The sequence below is a fragment of the Schistocerca serialis genome, unplaced genomic scaffold, assembly GCF_023864345.2.
Source record: "Schistocerca serialis cubense isolate TAMUIC-IGC-003099 unplaced genomic scaffold, iqSchSeri2.2 HiC_scaffold_1444, whole genome shotgun sequence".
NCBI lineage: Eukaryota > Metazoa > Arthropoda > Insecta > Orthoptera > Acrididae > Schistocerca > Schistocerca serialis.
In genome coordinates, this window is record NW_026047674.1 from 160,447 (window position 1) to 167,318 (window position 6,872).

Consider the following 6,872-nt stretch of genomic DNA (forward strand, 5'->3'; position numbering starts at 1 on the left):
TGTGGTCTTCAGTCCTGAGACTGGTTTGATGCAGCTCTCCATGCTACTCTATCCTGTGCAAGCTTCTTCATCTCCCAGTACCTACTGCAACCTACATCCTTCTGAATCTGCTTAGTGTATTGATCTCTTGGTCTCCTTCTACGATTTTTACCCTCCACGCTGCCCTCCAATGCTAAATTTGTGATCCCTTGATGCCTCAGAAAATGTCCTACCAACCGATCCCTTCTTCTAGTCAAGTTGTGCCACAAACTTCTCTTCTCCCCAATCCTATTCAATACCTCCTCATTAGTTACGTGATCTACCCACCTTATCTTCAGCATTCTTCTGTAGCACCACATTTCGAAAGCTTCTATTCTCTTCTTGTCCAAACTATTTATCGTCCATGTTTCACTTCCATACATGGCTACACTCCATACAAATACTTTCAGAAACGACTTCCTGACACTTAAATCTATACTCGATGTTAACAAATTTCTCTTCTTCAGAAACGCTTTCCTTGCCATTGCCAGTCTACATTTTATATCCTCTCTACTTCGACCATCATCAGTTATTTTGCTCCCCAAATAGCAAAACTCCTTTACTACTTTAAGTGTCTCATTTCCTAATCTAATCCCCTCAGCATCACCCGATTTAATTTGACTACATTCCATTATCCTCGTTTTGCTTTTGTTGATGTTCATCTTATATCCTCCTTTCAAGACACTGTCCATTCCGTTCAACTGCTCTTCCAAGTCCTTTGCTGTCTCTGACAGAATTACAATGTCATCGGCGAACCTCAAAGTTTTTACTTCTTCTCCATGAATTTTAATACCTACTCCGAATTTTTCTTTTGTTTCCTTCACAGCTTGCTCAATATACAGATTGAATAACATCGGGGAGAGGTTACAACCCTGTCTCACTCCTTTCCCAACCACTGCTTCCCTTAATACTTAGCCAACCAATATTGTGGGACACCAAAAATGTAAATGTATGAAATGGTCCTTACAGCGGACGTATAATGTGTGAGTGCGACGAACTACATTGAGAAACTGAACATCCATTACGTACTTGCATGTTTAGCTGCGAAAATGGTCCATGTCGGTACATCAGCATAGAGTTCGAATAGAATCGCTGGAACATTGCAAACCATTCAGATTAATCGAACATCTAAATACGCATAATGCTGGTATCACCAGGATGTGTTCTTTCTCCTCACCCCCGTGGCAGTAATTGAATTAAGAGTCAGCCGGGAATAACATTTAAATCAATTGACGCCCATTGAGCTAGCGTCACGAATTTTCAAACTTTGACTGCCATGTACGAATGCGAGTGACACCACGAGTGATAACGTCGATCGAGGGGTGTGGTCGTGATCGTATTGAATGACACTGAGCGGACACAGTACCAAGAGGATTTCAGAAGTAGAAACCAATGGTCTGCAGGAAGCAGTTAGTGGTATGTGTATGAGTGAGGAAGGCATCAGACATTAGCAAAACTTGGACACCATGACTGCGAATCTGACGAAAGAAGAAGTTGCTGGAAGCCACCGCACAATGTTCCTGTGCCAAGTACAGAGCTGCCACATACAGACTTAATTCAGTGCAGAAGTGGGAGAGGAATTAACGAATGAGAGAGAAATATAGCACGTGAATGAGATTTTCACTCTGCAGCGGAGTGTGCGCTGATATGAAACTCCCTGGCAGATTAAAACTGTGAGGACGGGGCGTGAGTCGTGCTTGGGTAGCTCAGTTGTTAGAGCGCTTGCCCGCGAAAGGAAAAGTTCCCGAGTTCGAGTCTCGGTCCGGCACACAGTTTTAATCTGCCAGGGAGCTTCATATCAGCGCACACTCCGCTGCAGAGTGAAAATCTCATTCTGGAAACATCCCCTAGGCTGTGGCTAAGCCATGTCTCCGCAATATCCATTCTTTCAGGAGTGCTAGTTCTGCAAGGTTCGCAGGAGAGCTTCTGTAAAGTTTGGAACGTAGGAGACGAGGTACTGGCTGAAGTAAAGCTGTGAGGACGGGGCGTGAGTCGTGCTTGGGTAGCTCAGTTGGTAGAGCGCTCGCCCGCGAAAGGCAAAGGTCCCGAGTTCGAGTCTCGGTCCGGCACACAGTTTTAATCTGCCAGGGAGCTTCATATCAGCGCACACTCCGCTGCAGAGTGAAAATCTCATTCTGGAAACATCCCCTAGGCTGTGGCTAAGCCATGTCTCCGCAATATCCATTCTTTCAGGAGTGCTAGTTCTGCAAGGTTCGCAGGAGAGCTTCTGTAAAGTTTGGAACGTAGGAGACGAGGTACTGGCAGAAGTAAAGCTGTGAGGACGGGGCGTGAGTCGTGCTTGGGTAGCTCAGTTGGTAGAGCGCTCGCCCGCGAAAGGCAAAGGTCCCGAGTTCGAGTCTCGGTCCGGCACACAGTTTTAATCTGCCAGGGAGTTTCATATCAGCGCACACTCCGCTGCAGAGTGAAAATGTCATTCTGGAAACATCCCCTAGGCTGTGGCTAAGCCATGTCTCCGCAATATCCATTCTTTCAGGAGTGCTAGTTCTGCAAGGTTCGCAGGAGAGCTTCTGTAAAGTTTGGAACGTAGGAGACGAGGTACAGGCAGAAGTAAAGCTGTGAGGACATGGCGTGAGTCGTGCTTGGGTAGCTCAGTTGGTAGAGCGCTTGCCCGCGAAAGGCAAAGGTCCCGAGTTCGAGTCTCGGTCCGGCACACAGTTTTAATCTGCCAGGGAGCTTCATATCAGCGCACACTCCGCTACAGAGTGAAAATCTCATTCTGGAAACATCCCCTAGGCTGTGGCTAAGCCATGTTTCCGCAATATCCATTCTTTCAGGAGTGCTAGTTTTGCAAGTTTCGCAGGAGAGCTTCTGAAAAGTTTGGAAGGTAGGAGGCGAGGTACTGGCAGAAGTAAAGCTGTGAGGACGGGGCGTGAGTCGTGCTTGGGTAGCTCAGTTGGTAGAGCGCTTGCCCGCGAAAGGCAAAGGTCCCGAGTTCGAGTCTCGGTCCGGCACACAGTTTTAATCTGCCAGGGAGCTTCATATCAGCGCACACTCCGCTGCAGAGTGAAAATCTCATTCTGGAAACATCCCCTAGGCTGTGGCTAAGCCATGTCTCCGCAATATCCATTCTTTCAGGAGTGCTAGTTCTGCAAGGTTCGCAGGAGAGCTTCTGTAAAGTTTGGAACGTAGGAGACGAGGTACTGGCAGAAGTAAAGCTGTGAGGACGGGGCGTGAGTCGTGCTTGGGTAGCTCAGTTGGTAGAGCGCTCGCCCGCGAAAGGCAAAGGTCCCGAGTTCGAGTCTCGGTCCGGCACACAGTTTTAATCTGCCAGGGAGTTTCATATCAGCGCACACTCCGCTGCAGAGTGAAAATCTCATTCTGGAAACATCCCCTAGGCTGTGGCTAAGCCATGTCTCCGCAATATCCATTCTTTCAGGAGTGCTAGTTCTGCAAGGTTCGCAGGAGAGCTTCTGTAAAGTTTGGAACGTAGGAGACGAGGTACAGGCAGAAGTAAAGCTGTGAGGACATGGCGTGAGTCGTGCTTGGGTAGCTCAGTTGGTAGAGCGCTTGCCCGCGAAAGGCAAAGGTCCCGAGTTCGAGTCTCGGTCCGGCACACAGTTTTAATCTGCCAGGGAGCTTCATATCAGCGCACACTCCGCTACAGAGTGAAAATCTCATTCTGGAAACATCCCCTAGGCTGTGGCTAAGCCATGTTTCCGCAATATCCATTCTTTCAGGAGTGCTAGTTTTGCAAGTTTCGCAGGAGAGCTTCTGAAAAGTTTGGAAGGTAGGAGGCGAGGTACTGGCAGAAGTAAAGCTGTGAGGACGGGGCGTGAGTCGTGCTTGGGTAGCTCAGTTGGTAGAGCGCTTGCCCGCGAAAGGCAAAGGTCCCGAGTTCGAGTCTCGGTCCGGCACACAGTTTTAATCTGCCAGGGAGTTTCATATCAGCGCACACTCCGCTGCAGAGTGAAAATCTCATTCTGGAAACATCCCCTAGGCTGTGGCTAAGCCATATCTCCGCATTATCCATTCTTTCAGGAGTGCTAGTTCTGCAAGGTTCGCAGGAGAGCTTCTGTAAAGTTTGTAAGGTAGGAGGCGAGGTACTGGCAGAAGTATAGCTGTGAGGACGGGGCGTGAGTCGTGCTTGGGTAGCTCAGTTGGTAGAGCGCTTGCCCGCGAAAGGCAAAGGTCCCGAGTTCGAGTCTCGGTCCGGCACACAGTTTTAATCTGCCAGGGAGTTTCATATCAGCGCACACTCCGCTGCAGAGTGAAAATCTCATTCTGGAAACATCCCCTAGGCTGTGGCTAAGCCACGTTTCCGCAATATCCATTCTTTCAGGAGTGCTAGTTTTGCAAGCTTCGCAGGAGAGCTTCTGAAAAGTTTGGAAGGTAGGAGGCGAGGTACTGGCAGAAGTAAAGCTGTGAGGACGGGGCGTGAGTCGTGCTTGGGTAGCTCAGTTGTTAGAGCGCTCGCCCGCGAAAGGCAAAGGTCCCGAGTTCGAGTCTCGGTCCGGCACACAGTTTTAATCTGCCAGGGAGTTTCAAATATAGCACGTGTGAAGCTCACCAAAAAACGCGAGAGATTAAACAGGAGTAGCAGAGCATCCACTCACCTTAAAAGTCAGCAGCGGAGGCTGTCGTCAGGCACGGAAACGCTCTGTCAGCTGGCGTACTACCAGTGTAGGCTGGAGCAGCCCGTTCACCCGCTCCTTATATACACAAGTCAGAGGACGCTGCGGCCACGTGACGTCACCTGGCGTGACGGTAAGCAGGTGTCGCCTGCCTGCTCACCGCTTATCTGTACTGATTACCGTCAGGTGTGACAGTCTTGACATCACGTGTGCGCCCCGTGAGTACAACTTGCGTAATCCATCTATCGACTCGCATACCGATATTTGATTTCCAGGAGTCCGAAATTTGATAAGGCCTTCAGTATGCTATCTTGGCGCTGCATGACAGAACATTCTGTCCCAAACTCAGTCTGAATCATATAAAACAATCAAGGTGAAAGGATGTCAATGATACGATTCGCTGAGTAAAAGTGAAGAAGAATTATAGTATGTGCTGAATGGAGTGAACAGTCTAACGGGAACAGAATATGGATTGAGAGTAAATCGAAGAAAGACGAAAGTAATGAGAAGTAGCAGAAATAAAAACAGTGAGAAACTTAACATCGGGATTGATGGTCACGAAGTAGATGAAGTTAGGGAATTATACTGCTTTGGCAGTAAAGTAACCAAAGACGCATGGAGCAAGGTGGACATCAAAAGCAGACTAGCAATGGCAAGAAAGGCATCCTGAACAAGAGAAGTCTGCTAGTACCAAAGATTAATTTGAGGGAGAAATTTCTGAGAATGCACTGGGTGTCCGAAAAGACTCCCTGATGACATAAATTGATAACTCAGGCTAGAAGTAAGATGCAATATGAAACTTGTGTCGAATTGTTTACAACTAACAAATTTTTTTCTGTTTTAGGTTCGCAGTACGTAAGTAGTGGATGAGGTGCAGTGCCCAAGAAGCCATGTTAACCAATCAGGAGAAGGCACAGTGTGTCCTGTGGTACCATGAGACACGACCACCGACTACAGTGCAGACACACTTCCAGACAACATTTGGAAGGAATCCACCTGATGTCAAGAGCATTAAAGCCTGGTATGAGAAGTTCAAGAACACAGGATCGGTTGCTGACCTTCCGAGGTCTGGTCGACCGAGAACCTCAGCAGACAGGGTGGAAGCTGTAAGGCAGTCTTTTCTGCAAAGTCCGAAGAAATCGGTGCGCAGGGCCTCACGTGAATTACAGATGCCGAAAAGCTCTCTCCGTGACGTTTTACACAAACGTTTATTGTTTCGCGCATACAAAGTGAAAATCGTTCAGACCTTGTTGCCCAATGACAGTACACGTCGATATGACTTTGCGGTCGAAATTCTATCACGTATGGAGGACCATGATGGTTATCTCAGACGAATTGCCTTTTCTGACAAAGCGACCTTTTTTGTCAATGGAGTACTGAATCGCCATAATGTGCACCGGAGGCAGTCCAAAGGTGAATGTTTGGTGCGCGCTATTGCACGATCGAATTATCGGGACATTCTTCTTCACTGAGGCTACCGTCACATATGCAGTGTATCTGGACATGTTGCAACTGTATGCTGTTCCTCAGCTGCTTCAGTATCACCCCGATGTCTTGTTTTAGCAAGACGGTGCACCGCCTCATTGGGGTTTGGACGTCCGTGCCTATCTCGATATGACCTTTCCTGGGCGATGGATTGGTCGCGATGGGCCAACGGTTTGGCCTCCACGCTCTCCTGACGTAACCCCATTAGACTTCTTTTTAGGGGTTATGGCAAGGACGAGGTCTACCGAACACGTGTACCAGATCTTGAAACCTTGCGGCAACGGATAACCACAGCCGTTGAATCGATCCCTCCAGTGATGTTGGCTAATGTGCGGACGGAAATTGAATATCGCCTAGATGTGCTACGTACTACCGAGGGTGCTCATGTGGAAGTTTACTAATGTGTGAAAAAAACTTTGATAGTTTGTAAACAATTAGACACCAGTTTCATATTTGTATCTTACTTCTAGCCTGAGTTATCAATTTATGTAATCAGGGAAAGATTTTTCGGACACCCTGTACGTTTGGAGCATAGGATTGTATTGTGGTGAAACATCGATTCTGGGAAAACCGGAACAGAAGAGAATCGAAACGTTTGAGATGTGATGCTACAGACGAATGTTGAAAATTAGGTGGACTGACAAGGTAAGGAATGAGGAGGTTCTGTACAGAGTCAGACAGGAAAGGAATATGTGGAAAACGCTGGCGAGGAGAAGGGACAAGATGGTAGGACAAATGTTAAGACGTCAGAGAATGACTTCTATGGTACTAGAGGGA

At 47.8% G+C, this 6,872-nt stretch overlaps 1 protein-coding gene and 5 non-coding genes across 6 annotated transcripts in view; 5 read left to right on the forward strand and 1 right to left on the reverse strand.

The window, feature by feature from the left end:
* The window catches only part of LOC126443291 (ankyrin repeat domain-containing protein 17-like), a 43,586-nt gene extending 38,937 nt beyond the window's left edge, over positions 1–4,649 (reverse strand). Inside the window, exon 1 of the mRNA XM_050090901.1 lies at positions 4,593–4,649. The gene's annotated coding sequence lies outside the window, so the exon portion shown is untranslated. The remainder of the gene's footprint in view (positions 1–4,592) is intronic.
* On the forward strand, positions 2,616–2,690 carry Trnas-cga (transfer RNA serine (anticodon CGA)). Its single transcript has one exon. It is a non-coding gene; the product is annotated as a tRNA-Ser (tRNA).
* On the forward strand, positions 2,917–2,991 carry Trnas-cga (transfer RNA serine (anticodon CGA)). The gene has a single exon. It is a non-coding gene; the product is annotated as a tRNA-Ser (tRNA).
* Trnas-cga (transfer RNA serine (anticodon CGA)) lies at positions 3,519–3,593 on the forward strand. Its single transcript has one exon. It is a non-coding gene; the product is annotated as a tRNA-Ser (tRNA).
* Positions 3,820–3,894, forward strand: Trnas-cga (transfer RNA serine (anticodon CGA)). Its single transcript has one exon. It is a non-coding gene; the product is annotated as a tRNA-Ser (tRNA).
* Trnas-cga (transfer RNA serine (anticodon CGA)) lies at positions 4,121–4,195 on the forward strand. The gene has a single exon. It is a non-coding gene; the product is annotated as a tRNA-Ser (tRNA).
* Positions 4,650–6,872: the final 2,223 nt, after the last annotated feature.